Source organism: Oratosquilla oratoria, chromosome 34, assembly GCF_046742065.1.
Source record: "Oratosquilla oratoria isolate Oo_2021 chromosome 34, ASM4674206v1, whole genome shotgun sequence".
Classification (NCBI taxonomy): domain Eukaryota; kingdom Metazoa; phylum Arthropoda; class Malacostraca; order Stomatopoda; family Squillidae; genus Oratosquilla; species Oratosquilla oratoria.
The window spans coordinates 10,844,306-10,861,805 of record NC_134810.1 but is presented as its reverse complement, the minus strand read 5'-3'; the positions used below and the strand labels follow the sequence as shown (position 1 = coordinate 10,861,805).

Genomic DNA, 17,500 nt, shown 5'->3' with positions numbered 1-17,500 from the left:
ATATATGTATACACACATGCGTAAAAGGACCTTTGTCCCTCCATTGGTCTCCCTTCGACATAAGTCGCCAGCTCGCGTAGACTATGAGAGGATCTGAACTGTCCGAAGTCTTTTCCTTTTCTTAGTTTCCAATTCAGTCTTTCTTCTTTCTTTCTTTTTTCTTCAATGCGTGACCTTGAACTCCTGTGGCGTCAGGAGAGGAAGGCTGGAAGAGAGAAAAATCTCAATTTGATTATTTACAAAATAATATTCTTTTGCGTTGCACTTCGCCCCTTCTACCCCATTGTTAATCAAGATTCCTCTCGACGTCAGACAACGAAATCCACCGTTGATGATCGTCTTGATACATCTAGAGATACGATTGTTTTCTTTTTCGTTCTGTATTCGCTTTTAGTAAAGAGAAGAGGAACAGAAACCCTAAGCGGAGGTTCTCCTGATTGTTTATGTCTTCGTCCCAAACGGACCCCGAGAGACTTTCTGAGTTTTTCTCTTTCGTCCCAGCAGACCTCTTCCTCCTCGTGACTCGACTTAACTTCTTCTGATTTCCTGTAAACAGGAGAGCCTATTAATGGGTTGTGTGCATACATATGTACGTACGAACGTATATACATATATACATATATACATATAAAATATATACAAACATATATACCCATATGCACATCTATATACATAAAAATACATATATATAAACATATATACATGCATCGATATATATATATATATATATATATGTATGTATATATATATATATATATATATAATGCATATGCATATATGTATATATACACGGATATCTGTATACATATATATAGACATATAGATATATATATATATATATATATAGATAAATATATATAGAGATATATGTATATATGTATATACTTTTTCCAAATTTGCTGATGATACAAAACTGTGCGGAGTGGCAAATGATCACTCACACCAATTAGATATTCAAGAAGATTTAGATAAATTACAACAATGGTCTGAAAAGTGGCTAATGAAATTTAACACACGTAAATGCAAGGTTATGCACATAGGTAAAATAACAGTAAGTACGACTACAAATTATTTGGAAATTCGTTAACAAAAATTGATAGTGAAAAGGATCTCGGCGTAATTATCATTAACGATCTCAAATCATCTAAACAGTGTATTCCAGCCTCTGAGAAAGCAAATAAGATTCTAGGACTGCGCGATCTTTTGATTTCAAAAGTCCATCACTCATTAACAAGCTATATAAATCTCATTAAAGACATTGACAGACTGGAAAAAGTACAACGGCGAGCCACAAAACTGATTCCAAATATCAAAAATAAATCATACGAAAATCGACTAAAACATATGAATCTGTTTTCCCTAAAAAAGCGTAGACTCAGAGGTGACTTGATACAGGTCTTTAAGATTTTAAAGGGAATTGACAACATCAAAAGTGACAAAATTTTCACATTGAATGAGAATCAGACAAGAAACAATAGTCTCAAACTGTCCGGAAATAGATTCAATTTGGAAGTAGGTAGAAACAACTTTGCCAACCGTGTAGTTAATGAATGGAATAAACTTCCTGCACAGGTAGTGCAATGTAGTTCAGTTTGAAGCTTTAAGAATCATTTAGATAAATACCTAAGTAAGATGCTGTAATGATTATAATTCATCTTATATTATTTGTTTTTGTTTTGTTATCATTTGTCTGTCTGATTTTCATTTATTATTAGTTATATGTCAATTTATTATTATTTACTATTTACCTGTTTGTTTATTATTTAACTATACCTATGCATTTATTTATGTATTTCATTTGTTATTTACACTATTATAGTTTTTATTTATTTTTTTATTATTAATATGATTTTTTTTTCGCATCCGACCTAGATATTGATCAAAATGTCTCCTGTCGGCATGCTCCGCCTTTGTAATCCTTTGTAATATATATATATATATATATATATATATATATATATATATATATATATATACATACATATATATACATATATATATATATATATATATATGCATATACATATACACATATACATAAGCGGTAATGAAAAGGCCGCACTAGGTTACGGTTTGAAGTTCGCAACAACAAAGCAAGGAATAGAAAGTATAGAACTCACTAAATCTTTCTGTAATCTAGATGAATTTGGTGATCTAATAGCAGTAGACTTAAACATTTGCAAAGGAATAATATATGGTGCAATGGCAAAAAATAGCAATGCTAATTGTCCTTTAAGATTCGAAAATACTTTTAAAAAACTCAAGAAAGACCAAGACATACATATCACTAAAGCAAACAAATCGAATACTTTAGTCATAATGAACAAAACTAATTATCTAGAAAAAATGAAAGAAATTCTCAGTGCCACCGAGACATATTGTGAGCTTAATAAAAAACCATTGGACTTGGTGAACAGGTCTTTTAATAAGAAAATTAAGAGTATATTTAAGAAAGACGATAATTTGATTAAGAAATTAATGTCCATTTCACCAAATTTAACTTATATGTATGGATTAATTAAAGTACACAAAGAAAACAGCCCTGTTAGACCAATTATAAGTTCAATAGGATCAGCAGTATACAAACTGTCCAAATGTCTGGTGACTCTATTGAACCCAATTGTAGGAAAAATATCAGAAGCAAATGTCAAGAACAATATTGATATTACTGATAAATTGAATAGACTTGAGATAGATTATGATTTTAAAATGATCAGCTATGACGTTACTTTGCTATTTACCCGAGTTCCAGTTAATGACCTGCTTGAATTTCTAACGGAAGAATTACCACACCACAATCTTTCTTATGATACTAAAACCATTATTGACCTTATTGAGATATGTATCAAAGACTGTAAATTTGAGTTTAATGGAAAATTTTATAAACATGAATTGGGGATGGCGATGGAAAATCCCCTATCAGCCCTTTTTTAGCAACATCTACATGGAATTTTTTGAGACCAAGCTTTTAGCAAACATACTTCCCAAAAAGGTCAAATGGTTTCGGTATGTCGACGACATTCTCTGTATTTGGCCAAACAATGAAAATGTTGATGCCTTTGTACCTAAATTGAATCAATTGGTTCCTTCTATAAAGTTCACTGTAGAAATTGAAAAAGATTCATGCATTTCTTTCTTAGATTGTAACATTCATAGATGCAATAGGAAATTTAAATATAGTATTCACCGAAAACCAACCAATGTCAACGCGTATATACATTACTATTCTGCCCACCATAATAGAATTAAACAGTCAGCATTTTCTTCCATGTTCCTTCGTGGCTTGCGCATCTGCAGCCCAGAATTTGTGGATGACGAAATGAGCAAAATTTATGACATCGGAACACAGTTGAGATATCCCAAATTCTTTTTGGACAAATGTTTAAAAAAAGCAAAAAGGACATTCTATAAAGGTGAACCAAAACAAAAGTTTGAAAAAAAAAATTACTTGTACTTCCTTTTAATGAAAATCTTATAGAGATTCCCAATATACTTAAAAATTTCAATGTAAATGTAGCCTTCATGAATAATTTTTGTGACAGTTGCATGCAGGATCCTGCATGCAACTGTCACAAAAATTATCGGTTTGATGTCGCTGCTATTAGCGAATTACTCTCATAGTTACAATGGCGATAAGCGTGAAAGGGGTTCGTCCCGGTCCTTACCCCATACCACTGGTGGGCTGGTCCTTGAGTAAAACAGGAATTCGGATCGCCGTAATAAGTGATCTTCCTTCCCTCGGGAATCAGTTCGATTCCAGGTTTCAAGGATTTTATAGCCTCTGTGGTCTAGTGGTTAGGGCACTGGGAAGGTAATTTACGGATGGCCGAGTACAGCGGGTTCGAATCCTGCATGCAACTGTCACAAAAATTATCGGTTTGATGTCGCTGCTATTAGCGAATTACTCTCACAGTTACAATGGCGATAAGCGTGAAAGGGGTTCGTCCCGGTCCTTACCCCATACCACTGGTGGGCTGGTCCTTGAGTAAAACAGGAATTCGGATCGCCGTAATAAGTGATCTTCCTTCCCTCGGGAATCAGTTCGATTCCAGGTTTCAAGGATTTTATAGCCTCTGTGGTCTAGTGGTTAGGGCACTGGGAAGGTAATTTACGGATGTCCGAGTACAGCGGGTTCGAATCCTGCATGCAACTGTCACAAAAATTATCGATATATATATATATATATATATATATATATATATATATATATATACACACATATATATGTATATATATATACATATATATATATATATATATATGTGTGTGTGTGTGTGTGTGTGTGTGTGTGTGTGTGTGTGTGTGTGTGTGTGTGTGTGTGTGTGTGTGTGTGTGTGTGTGTGTGTGTGTGTGTGTGTGTGTGTGTGTGTGTGTGTGTGTGTGTGTGTGTGTGTGTGTGTGTGTTTGCTGACGACACTCCGCTTGTAGCAGGATCAGAGGAGGGATTGAGGAAGTTAGTGACAGAGATTGGGAAGGTGTGTAAGACAAGGAAGTTGAAGATAAATGTAGGTAAAGTAAGGTGATGAAATGTACAAGGGGAGAAAGTGGCAGCAGACTGGAAGTGAGTATTAAGGGAGAGAGACTGGAGGAAGTGGATAGTTTTAGATACTTGGGTGCGAATGCGGCAGGAAAGGAAGGAGTGGGGGTGGAGGTAGAATGTAGATTGAGAGAAGCGAGTAAATGCCTTGGGGGATTAAAAAGTGTAATGAGAAATAGACATTTGGGAATGGATGCTAAGGCGTGATTGTATGAAGGAGTGGTTGTGCCGAGAGCACTGTACGGGGCAGAAACATGGAACATAAGAGAGGAAGAGAGAAGGAGTTTGAATATGTTTGACATGAAATGCCTGAGAAGTATGATATGGGTTACTAGGCTAGAGTGATAAATGAAGTGACTAGGAGAGCAGGGGTGGAAAGGGAGTTGGGAGATAGGGTTGATGAACGAGTATTGGGATGGTTTGGACACAAGGAAAGAATGAGTGAAGAAAGATTAGTAAAAGAGGTGTGGAAGGAGTGAACATGAGGGGGCGACCTATGATGAGATGGATCGATGGGGTAACAGGGGCATTAGAAAGAGGGGAATGTCTGTTGAGGAAGGACGGGAGAGGACAGAAGATAGTGGCGAATGGAGAATGGTTGTGTATGGATGATGCTGTGATGCATGAGGGGGAGTGGGTGGGGGATGGGGTGAGGGAGTTTGTATAAGAAATAAATTGACGCAGCCTGAAGAGATAACTCCCCGTCTTCTCCTTTTCTGCATGAAGTGACGGAGAGGGAGGATCGCCGATTTAATGAAGTGGCCTTGCTGTGGATATATGCACAGTGACTCCTCGTTATACGGTACATATGCGTTCCTGAAAACCTTACCGCAAATTGAAATTACCGTATACCCAAGTTTCGACCTAATGCAGTCGTACCTTCTCCCTGCTATTTCCTCCTCAAAATATTTAATTTTACCTCCAAAACACGAGCGAATACCGTATCTGTGCATTTTTGTTTCCATAAATAGAATTGAGGGTAGTAATTACCAAATACCGTAACTGTGAATTTACCGGATAAATAATTACTGTATAAGGAGGAATATATATATATATATATATATATATATATATATTATATATATATATATGTAGAGACATTGGGACAAATTATATATATATATATATATATGTATATGTATATATATTATATATATATATATACATATATATATGTATATATATACACATATATATTTATATATATGTAAGTGTGTTTGTGTATGTATATGTGTATATATATATATATATATATATATATATGTATATAATTCATATATCTGAGATAAATCTTCTTATCTTTAAAGATGTTTGCTGATTTCAGCACGAGTCATGCAAGAGAGAGCTGAACAAATAATTCATTATTGTTCCTCCAAGAAGAAAAGCTCACTGATTGGCTGGTAGCCGGAGTTTTGCGGTGTTCTCCTTGGGGGAATCGTCAGTGGTTTTACGAGTTGAGACTCCTTTTGCCTGAGGCACAATTAGTTGACTTTGATCTGGCGCGTGCCTATTCTGTGACATTGTTATTTCAGCTTGCATTTGTTTATGTATTTATTTATTAATTAGCTTATTTATTTTTCTATCTATATTTTTAAATCTATTGAGTCTTTCTATTGTACTTTACATTTTACTTACTCTCTGAGGTATTGCATTCATCATAAAGACGTGTAAATTCATAAATGAAATGATATTTCTCTGAGCCATCTGTGAAATGTTTGTTTATGATTATTCATGTCTCCCGCCCACTTCCTGGGGCAGAAGCAACGAAGGTATAAAGAATGTATTAAATATGTGCAGATTCGTAATAAAAAGGCATACATTTTATTACAATGCAACTAATATACAAAATCATATATAATATACTGTCGCACTAATTCAATATCATGTAAAAAGAATCCCTTTGATTTCAACGGAAACATTTTAAAATTACATCCATAAGATCCTATTCCATTAATACTATATAATTGAAAAATAAACCCCGCATATTGCGATACAACAAACGTATAAAAAAATTAAGCTCTTCAGAATAAAATTCACATTTGTTTGGTCAAATTCAGGAGAGCCAAACGAGCTTTTGTCTTTCACTGTACCCTTGTCCTTATAGCTGATCATGGGGACTCCTCCTCCGTTTTCTGTTAGATCTGTAAGCAACAGAAAACGTGACATGTGATGACCCCCTTCAAGAGGGCTGCTCAGCTCTCTGTCTTCCATCTTGTGTTCGTCATTACACTCACCCAATTACTCATCATTTCATACATGCATCCAAAATTCCTTTCTTCCATCCATCTCTCCACCCATCCATCCATCCATTTATCTACCCATTCGTTGATTCATCCATTCACCCAACCACCCATCCACTCATCCATTTATTTACCCACCCACTCATTCATCAATCGATCCATTCATCCACCCATGCATCCATTTATCCATTTTTCATCAATTCATCCATTTATTCCCCCATCCAACCGCCCACTCATCCCCCCATGCATCCATTCCTCCATGCATTCATTTATCAGTCCTTCCTTCCATCCATCCATTTATTCATCAATCATCCATCCATCCTTCCATTCATCTATTCATCCATCCATCCATTCATCCATCCATCCATTCATCCATCCACCCCTCATCCATCCATCTATTTATCCATCCATCCTTCCTTTCGTCCATCCATCCACCCACCCATTTATTACAAACAAAGAATTACAAAGGCGGAGCATGCCGACAGGAGACCTTTTGGTCTATATCTGGTCGAATGCAAAAAAAAAAAATAATAAATAAATAAATAAATAAATAAATAAATATATATAAATATATATATATATATATATATATATATATAATAATAATAATAATAAAATAATAAATAAAAATTATAATAATGTAAATAACAAATAAAATACATAAATAAATGCATAGGTATAGTTAAAATAATAAACAAACAGGTAAATAGTAAATAATAAATTAACATATAACCAATAACTCATCCATCCATTCATTCATCCATCTCTCCATCCACTCATCCATCCATCTATCCATCCATCCACTCATCTATCCTTCTATCTCTTCATCCATTTATCCACCCACGAATCCATTCATCTATCCATCCATCCATCCTTTCTCCCAGCCATCCACTCTTCCATCCATCCTTTTCTCCACCCATCCACTCATCCATCCACCCATCCATCCATCCTCTCTTCCAGCCATCCACTCATCCATCCATCCTCTCTTCCAGCCATCCACTCATCCATCCATCTATCTATCCACCCATACATCCATCCATCCATCCATCCATCATTTCTTCCACCCATCCACTCATCCATCCATCTATCTATATATCCATCCATCCATCCATCCATCCTTTTTCCACCCATCCACTCATCCATCCGTCTATCCATCCATCCATCCATCCATCCATCCATCCATCCATCCATCCATCCATCCATCTACCCACCCATCCATCCATCCATCCATCCATCCATCCATCCATCCATCCATCCATCCATCCATCCATCCATCCATCCATCCATCCATCCATCCATCCATCCATCCATCCATCCATCCATCCATCCACCCATCCATCCATCCATCCATCCATCCATCCATCCATCCATCCATCCATCCATCCATCCATCCATCCATCCATCCATCCATCCATCCATCCATCCATCCATCCATCCTTTCATCCATCCACCCATTCATCCATCTATGCATCCATGCATTAATGGTTGTAATATGAACCAGCTCCTCTTAGACTGACGTGTTTTTCCTTATGCTAGTTCAGCAAATAAACCTAAAGAATATCTTTTTCAAATCTCTTTCACAATTAGATATAAAGACAGCTCAATTTTCTATAATTTCTTTTCGCTGGTGTTGGTGTGTTTTTGTCCTGTGATATCACATTGCTGGAATAAAAGAAATGTGTTAGTGACTCTAACACAAAAATCTCCTGGTTTCGTGTGTTTGTGTATTTACCCAACTGTAATATATCTTAGAGGCTTTGTCTCATTATCTCCAGCTGTCATTTTTAGTTTTAAATTTGTTTCTGGTTCTACGTACCTTGGGCTGCATCAACTTCTAAGCTGTTCTAAGAGTACTGAAAGGCGTTTCTTGACATCATTTAGAATTGTGGTTGCGTACGCAAGTGTGATTATACGACTCTTGTTTATGAGCATTTTATATCTTTGCCATTATCCTTTTTATATGTTTTCTGTCGACAAATCATCCAATTAAAATATCTCAAAATATTTTTCTCCTTCGTCTTTGTGGTTGTTTCATCTCCTATTCTATAATCTTCTGGCGGCCTCTTTTAATTCTGGCCCATTTCAAAGAGTTTGGAGTTCTGGGTATTGAGATTCGTCTGTCTATTTTGGATCCATTCAAAAACCATATCAAGATCTTCCTGTGGTAGTGGACAATCCTTCTCATATTTTACTTGTTTATCATAACTTTCAACGAATGAATTTACATAGCAAACTATTCCAATCCATCATATCATTAAAACGCAGCAAGAACTTTACTGATGCAATCGCCTCTCATCAACCCGACACTTCATCTTTTACTACACAGACGTCTATCATTCAGAACATCTTTTATTAATTCCAATACGTTTTCCTTATATCCTTCTACGTTTTTCAAATTTTTTATTAAAGTTTTATGGGCAACTTGTTCAAAGCATTCTACAGGGCCAGGTATATACAATCCATCCAGCCTTCTCATCAATGTGGCACTCGCATATAAGAAATTTATTTGACATGACTTTCCTTTTTTTCTTCTCATCCAAGGAATTCATCCATTTCTATGTTACATTTGTTTCACATACTTTTAGCTGTCATGCAGGTTCACACTAGTGTGTGTGTGTGTGTGTGTGTGTGTGTGTGTGTGTGTGTGTGTGTGTGTGTGTGTGTGTGTGTGTGTGTGTGTGTGTGTGTGTGAGTGTGTGGGGGTGTGTGTGTGGGTGTGTGTGTGTGTGTGTGTGTGTGTGTGTGTGTGTGTGTGTGAGAGAGAGAGACTCACTATGGTCTTGGATCACGTGTTGGGTTCGTGATCGACAGTTACTTCCCTCCCGGATGAGAGCTCAGAGTTCATATATGACCGATCTATGGGTAATGTTGTGACCTTATACGCACACACACACCCAACTCCACGCCCATGAGAGTTGGAGTAACGACTTGCAGGACAGTGGTACTAAAATTATTTCAGCCCCGGGCGGGATTCGAACCCGGACCGCCGTAGTAGCGGCCGCGAACGCTACCACTCCGTCGAGTCGTGTGTGTATGCGTTTCTGTATTTGTTTGCTTGTTTATGTAACATCCATTCTTGTACCATGTTCTCATCTTTCGAGTTTATCCTCTCTCATATCGGGGAATCCATCTGACCACATCGTAGCAACATATTTGTGCGAGCGAAGTAATTAGCAATGCATTACGTCTGGTTTCGTCCATTAAACTTAAATTAAACCCGGTCAGCTCGCTTTTCCTTGTTGGGGCCAAGTGATTTTATTCAGCTGAGGGGAACCCCCTTCCCCTTCCCACACCAAAGCATCAAAATCTCGCTAAGTGGTAAAAGTGACAAGATGATATATTCGTCGTAGTTTCATCCTCCCTTCATATTCCTTGGGACTGGATAATGATTTTTATCATTTCCATTTAATTTTTGTTTATTTATTCATTAAATAATATATCTATTAATACATATATTTATTTATTTATTCATTATTCATTCGTTCATTTATCTAATTTATACATTCATTCATTTATTTATGTATTATATTTATCTGTTTATTAATATATTCATACATCTCGCAAAAGATTGATCGAAGGAAGATATGAGCTGACCTATCAATCGCTTCTGTAAGCCCTCTACCAATATGAATAACTGATCACACATAACAAGCTCAAGCTATATTAACACATGCCAGTGAAGTCGCATGTATATTCATGTGCGCGCGCGCGCACACACACACACACACACACACACACACACACACACACACACACACACACACACACACACACACACACACACACACACACACAGAGAGACACACACACACACACACACACACACACACACACACACACACACACACACACACACACACACACACACACACACACACACACACACACACACACACACACACACACACACACACACACACACACACACACACACACACACACACAGATCTTTTATAATTGGAAATCTTAAAAACTGAAGTTTCCAACGTTCGGAGACTTACTAAAAACCTAAAAAGACTTCTTGATATCTGAAATGAATTCTGATTTTTAGATGGAGTAAAAGGGGCATTGAGAAAGAGGGAAATGTCTGTTGAGGAAGGAAGGGAGACGGCAGGAAATAGGGGTGAATGGAGAAGGGTTGTGATGCATGAGGAGGAATGGGTGGGGGATGGGGGATGAGGAAGTATGTATGAGAAATAAATTGGCACAGCCCGAAGGGATTTCTTCTTTTCTGCATGAGGGGACGGAGAGGGGGGGTCACCGATTTAATAAAGCAGCCTTGCTGTGAATATTCTGTGTCTTGCGACACTGCCTCTGACCCAGGGCAGTGGACAAGAGGCAGGGATGACCCGTCATGCAGGAGGTGCCAAGATAAGAGGGAGGGAAGAGGTATAGGGGAGTGGAGTATGTGGGGGATGGAGTGGGTGGGAGTGGTTTTTATGCCTTTGTTTTTTGGCTACCTCTCTTGTAAGAGGGAAAAAGTCTTTGGTATATGTATGTATGTACTAATAGAGAGAATTTTCCATTTAGGAAGAGGACCGATCCTGTTGGAAGAGTTCTCACTCTCTCATCCCCTCAGAAAACTAAAATTGCTTTGCTGGAGCCAGAACATATATACTATGAATCGTGCACATCAGCAAGAAAAATAAAATGGCATTGCCTCCATTTTGCAAGCGTTAATACATTTATTTTATTTTTTGTTTTTGCTTGGGTAAATATCATTTCTGTTCATCAAAAATTCATGTTGTTTAGAAACGTCGCTAACATCATGAAATCAACCATTCTCATTTATCATAACGATACGTTTTCCATTTATCACATAATATCTAATAAAATTTATTTAGTTCTTCACCCGATATCCCCGGCAGAGTTTCCAATTAGTGTCATTCATTCTTTCACATCCCCTGGCTTCTGCCGCCAAGCGATTTTATTCAGCCAAGGGAAGCCAACCACCCACCCCACCCCACCCCACCCCCTCTTGCGCAGGGGCTAAATTTCCGGTCTTGTAATTAGACTCCGTCCTTTGAACGAAACATTATGAAACAAGGTGAACACTCCCTGGGTAGCTTCATCCAACTCGTATTATGAGACCTGGACGTAACATAATGGAACAATGAAGACTCTTGTGAAATGTATGTAATATGATATAACACAATGTATTATACCATTATGTAATATGATATAAAGCAATATATTACAATATAATATATTATGATATAATATAGGTTTGTATCAGCAAAGCGTGAATACACCAGACCTTTTTGACCATAACAAGTCCAGAGGTAGATTAAACAAAATAGTTATTAATTAAATTCAATTGATGAATAAATTAACAGATATGTATATTGATAAACAAATAAATTTATAAATTGACTAACCTATAATTTGATGGACCAATGGCAAATAAGAAGAGATAGATGGACGAAATGATTAAAAGTAAGACGCGTAAACATCTAGAATAAGTATTTATTTTTAGCAGAGGGAACGAGCATGCGGCTAACCTAGCTGATCCGGGCCTTGGGCAAGGGGCAGGGATGACCCATCATCCAAGAGGAGCTAGATACGGGGATAACAAATAGGTCATGAATGGGAGTGGAATTGGGTGAGGATGGGTTCATGCCTTGGCTGGCTACCTCCCTTATAAGGGGGAAGAGTCCTTTGTTGTATAGATAGATTTATACAAACTCGCCCCATAAGATAGCATCTGCGCGAAGTTTGTTTCCTTCTCCAACTACGTGTTTGGCGAAGTTGGTTCTTCTTTCCTCCTGGTTAAATGTCCGTCATGATGGTTCGAGGTCTGTTGATGTCCTGAAGATTTGCATGATTTCTCCATAACTGGCCGTTTTTGGGGGTCATCTATTTGTCTATTTACTTACTTATTTACTTATTTATTTATTTATTTATTTATTTATTTATTTATTTATTTACTTATTTATTTATTTATTTATTTATTTATTGTTCACTTATTTATTAATTTGATTATTATTCACTTATCTATTTATTCAAACACAATAATTTATACACATTTCATAATGATTTATACATATTTATGCATGTATCTAACCATACATTTACTTGTTTATGTGTATGAAATGGCTTGTTTATATAACATTTTGAGAATAGAAGCTAATATATATAGATGCCTTCTGGACTCCAAAAGAAAACGGTTCGATTCCACATTTTCCTCGTGAAAGCCGTTTTTGCCAAAACCTTCCGACAACAAAGAATCTAGTCATTCACTGGTGCTCATATTGATTCTATTTTCTTATTCCTATTTAATTTTCGTTTCTATTTCTTCCACATATTATGCTTTGGCCTAACTCAATACCACAACGTTACCCACCTACGCTCAACTTTACCATTCCAATTTCCATTAAATTTTTCATATTTATTTATTAATAACATGTTTATATTTTCATTTATACATTTGAATGTTTATTTATTAATATTCTATAAGTGTTTCTATTATATTATAATTTATGTATCTATAATTATCTATTTACTTACTCATTTACTTATTCACTTACCTATTTATTTATCTATTCATCTATTTTTCTTATTATTGATTTATCTATTTCTTTGTTTATTTATCTATTTATTCAATTTAATCTAATTTCTTACTCGATCAGTTGGTTCTTCTGCATTTCCGTCCGATTTCGTCTCTCAGCACAAGTCTTGTGTTGCCTTCTTCATAATTTCTATTAATTTTACTCGGTGAAGCCAATCTCCACCTCCAGCTAACAGAAAACTAAACAAAATATTCTGGCGATAGCCTCAGTAAACACTGAACACGAGTTTCTTTGCGGCCACCACCAGCCACAGTTCTTCAATAAATCCTTGAGATCAACACAACTTACAAGTATTGAGTTAGGGCCTTAAAAAAAAGAAAAAAAAAAAAAAAAATAGAGAGAGAGAGAGAGAGAGAGAGAGAGAGAGAGAGAGAGAGAGAGAGAGAGAGAGAGAGAGAGAGAGAGGACGGAAGTCACAGGAGCACCAGATGAAAGAAAACGGAAAGTCTTTTTTCCCATTGTAACTTCCTTCAACAAAATTCGGAAGTATTTTACGGAAGTTCGTCCGTTCACGGCCCTCTGGACAGCGGCATCTTTCGTGAACGCTGGCAAGGTACTCTGGAAAGTGGAGGAGGAGGAGGAGGAGGAAGAAGAAGAGGAGAAAATTGGTAAGGAGAAGGAAGTGGAAGACGATTAAGGACGGAAAGGAGGAGGAAGAGGAAAAGGGATAGGAAGAGTAGGAAGAAGAGCAGGAGGAGGACGAGATGAAGGAAGAAGACGAAGAAAAAAGGGAGGAAGAGGAAGAAGAAACGGAAGAGGAAAAGGAAGAAGACAAAAAAGGGAAATAGGAGGAAAGGAAGCAGAAGGAGGAGAAAGAGGAATAGGAAAAAGAGGAGGAAGAGAAGGAGGAGGACGAAAAGGAAGAAGAGGAGGAGGAAGAAGACAAAACAGAGGAAGGGGAGGAAGGGAAGCAGAAGGAGGAGAAAGAGGAATAGGAAAAAGGGGAGGAAGAGAGGGAGGAGGACGAAGAGGAAGAAGAGGAGGAGGAAGAAGAAGAGAGCGAAGAAGAGGACGAGAAGGAGGTGTAGAAGTTGAAGGATGGGGCGACGAGAAGGAGATGATGGGGAGGAGGAGGAGGAGGAGGAAAGGAGGAAGAGGAGGAGGAAAGGAGGAGGAGGAGAGGGAGGGAGGTGGTCAGGTGAGACTGGTGCCGGAGGTGTAAGTCGGGCCTTAGGTCATATGAGAGAGAGATTCGGCACAGCAAATGTCTTCAGCTTCCTGTCCGTTTTATAATAGACCGGCGTGATACGAAAGTCTCTCTTCCCCCCCTCTCTCTCTCTCTCTCTCTCTCTCTGTTTCTCTTTCTCTCTCTTTATTGGATTTTATTATATCTCGTTTTATATTTCCACATTATTCTATTATCGTCCCTATTGTTGTCTTCGTTGTTGTTGTCATCCTCGTCGTCATTGCTGACGTTTCGGTCATTATTTCTGTCGTCATTATAATGATCCTTATTATTACTACTATCATTGTTATTCTCATCGTTATCACTGTTATCATTATTATTATCACTGTGTACGCGATAGTGACAAACACATAGGGCAAAGGTGATCTTGTGGTGAGAGGGGGAGTGGAGGTGATGGTGAAAATGGAGGGACGTTGTTGATATAAGAATGTTCTGTCCTTTTTTGAGATGTTATGTCCTATTTTAAGATGGTATGTCCCTTTTAAGATGTTATGACCTTTTTTAAGATGTTATGACCTTTTTAAGATGTTGTGTCCTTTTTTAATGTGACATGTCCTTTTTTAATGTGTTATGTCCTTTTAAAAGATGTTATGCCCTTTTTTAAGATGTTATGTCCCTTTTTAATATGTTATGTCCTTTTTTTAAATATGTTATGTTCTTTTCAAGTTATTGTGTGCTTTATAAAAAAATAGAAATGAATCCTTTTTCAAGACATTATATCCTTTACAAAATATTTTTAGATATAAGAGATAACATCCTTTTTAAGGACATTATGCCTTTTTAGTACATGTTATTCTCATTACAATATATAATTTCTAAGAAATTATGCCTTTTTAAGATATTATATCCTTTTTAAGAATTTCATGTTCTAAGTAGCACGTCATTAGTATAACACTATTTGTTTTTAAGTATTATATCCTTATTTAGGACATTTATTCTATTTGGAAACCTTGTTCTTTCAGTTTCTCCTGTGTTTCTCGTTTTATGTATGGAGTCGGGCGCTCACTTATGTGAATACGATCAATCAATTAACGTGTGTGTGTGTGTGTGTGTGTGTGTGTGTGTGTGTGTGTGTGTGTGTGTGTGTGTGTGTGTGTGTGCGTGTGTGTGTGCGTGTGTGTGTGTGTGTGCGCGCGTGTGTATTAGGGTGTAGCATCGATAAAAAGAATCAACAAATTAACATGCACATTGTATGTTTTGTACACTTGAGTACATTTTTTTTTTTTTTTTTTTTTTTTTTTTTACAGCCATTCCTCCAAATTTCATGTAACGCCTAGTTCTTTGGTCAATAAGAAATTTATGCTCTCGACGTGGCACTTTCATGTTCTTTTCACACTTGCAATCCAAGAGATCAGCACACTGGTACCCTGCTATATAAAAGAGTTGATCCAATGATAAGATAAACTTCTTACTCTTAGTGGCATTCATTCCTTGTTTTGATACCACAGACGCTTCTTCCACCAATCGGAGCAATTTGGTTTTAACATTCTTGATCGGCTGAACTGGAATAGTGGCTTTTTTCAAATCTCAGTAAGGGCTTTGGATACTTCAGGAATAACATCCTTGTTGCTCTTGTATTTATTGTCTTTTACATACTGAATATATCTTCTAACCTATTGTTTTGTTGGCAGCTGATTATGAGGAAGTTCTGGAAGTGGGGAGACAAGTATACTATGAATTGTTGATGTTCTAGTTCTTTTACTCGTCTTATTACTGGAAATGAATAATAGAAAGACCCGTTATTATAAAACAGAAATAATACATGTGATGCTAATGAAATATACCGAATGCTAAATTACATCACAATTACTCTTGCATTTGATAAGGTAACTAGTCTGACGAAGCCTTATCCTAACAAGGATAATACTTTACCTAGTAAAAATAAGAATTACCCTTTACTCATTTTTTTTTTCGTTTTAGCACCTTGTCAAATAAATACAACCTTCCCAATTTTAAACAACTAATCCTTACTACTACCAAGAAAATCAGGGGCAGAGTAAAAAATTACTCACAACTAATGAGAAGCAGAGTTTGATACAAGGATGGGAGACTTGTGTTCACTCAATTGCAGTAAACCAATTAATGACTTCCTGGTGAGGAGTAAGGAGGCATTAGGAGCGAATCTAAAACATTCATTCAAAAAAGATGAAACCATATCCTTCCACAGAAAATACTCTAAATATCTCGTAAACTCGTCATACTCTCGTCAAACTCGTCATTAATTTATAGTGCTCTGTGAGTAGTTTACAAACAAGGAATTCCTCAATCTAAAATTGCCTAAACCTTAGATGCATAATAAGTCAAAATGCCAAATTTCTTCCTGTAAAATAATTGCCCATTTCCAGCTACAGAGACGAAACTATAATAACTAAATACAACCAGCCTAATCCTAAGTGGAGGCTAACTTTTCAATAAATTTTGGCCCCTAAAAAGGGACTATTACCATTTTCTTTTTCTTTTTCAAATTGTGGATGGACTGCTCTACAAAACCTAAAATGTGTCTCGAGATTGGTTGCGACACTACACCCTTGTGTGTGTGTGTGTGTGTGTGTGTGTGTGTGTGTGTGTGTGTGTGTGTGTGTGTGTGTGTGTGTGTGTGTGTGTGTGTGTGTGTGTGTGTGTGTGTGTGTGTGTGTGTGTGTGTGTGTGTGTGTGTGTGTGTGTGTGTGTGTGTGTGTGTGTGTGTGTGTGTGTGTGTGTGTGTGTGTGTGTGTGTGTGTGTGTGTGTGTGTGTGTGTGTGTGTGTGTGTGTGTGTGTGTGTGTGTGTGTGTGTGTGTGTGTGTGTGTGTGTGTGTGTGTGTGTGTGTGTGTGTGTGTGTGTGTAAGTGTATAATGCCTGTGCATAACATAGGTTGCGTGATGGCGCTTGATTGGTCCAGGCAATTCACGGCCCCATAGAGAGGTCAAGGTCCTCTTTCTCTTCCTTTTCCTTTCCCTTCTCTTTTTCTTTCACCATCGCCTGTTCTA

General features: G+C 37.0%; 1 protein-coding gene across 3 annotated transcripts in view; it reads left to right on the top strand.

Annotated features, from left to right (window-relative positions):
* LOC143018055 (uncharacterized) overlaps positions 1-17,500 on the top strand; it is a 605,580-nt gene that overhangs the window by 145,803 nt on the left and 442,277 nt on the right. The window lies entirely within an intron of this gene.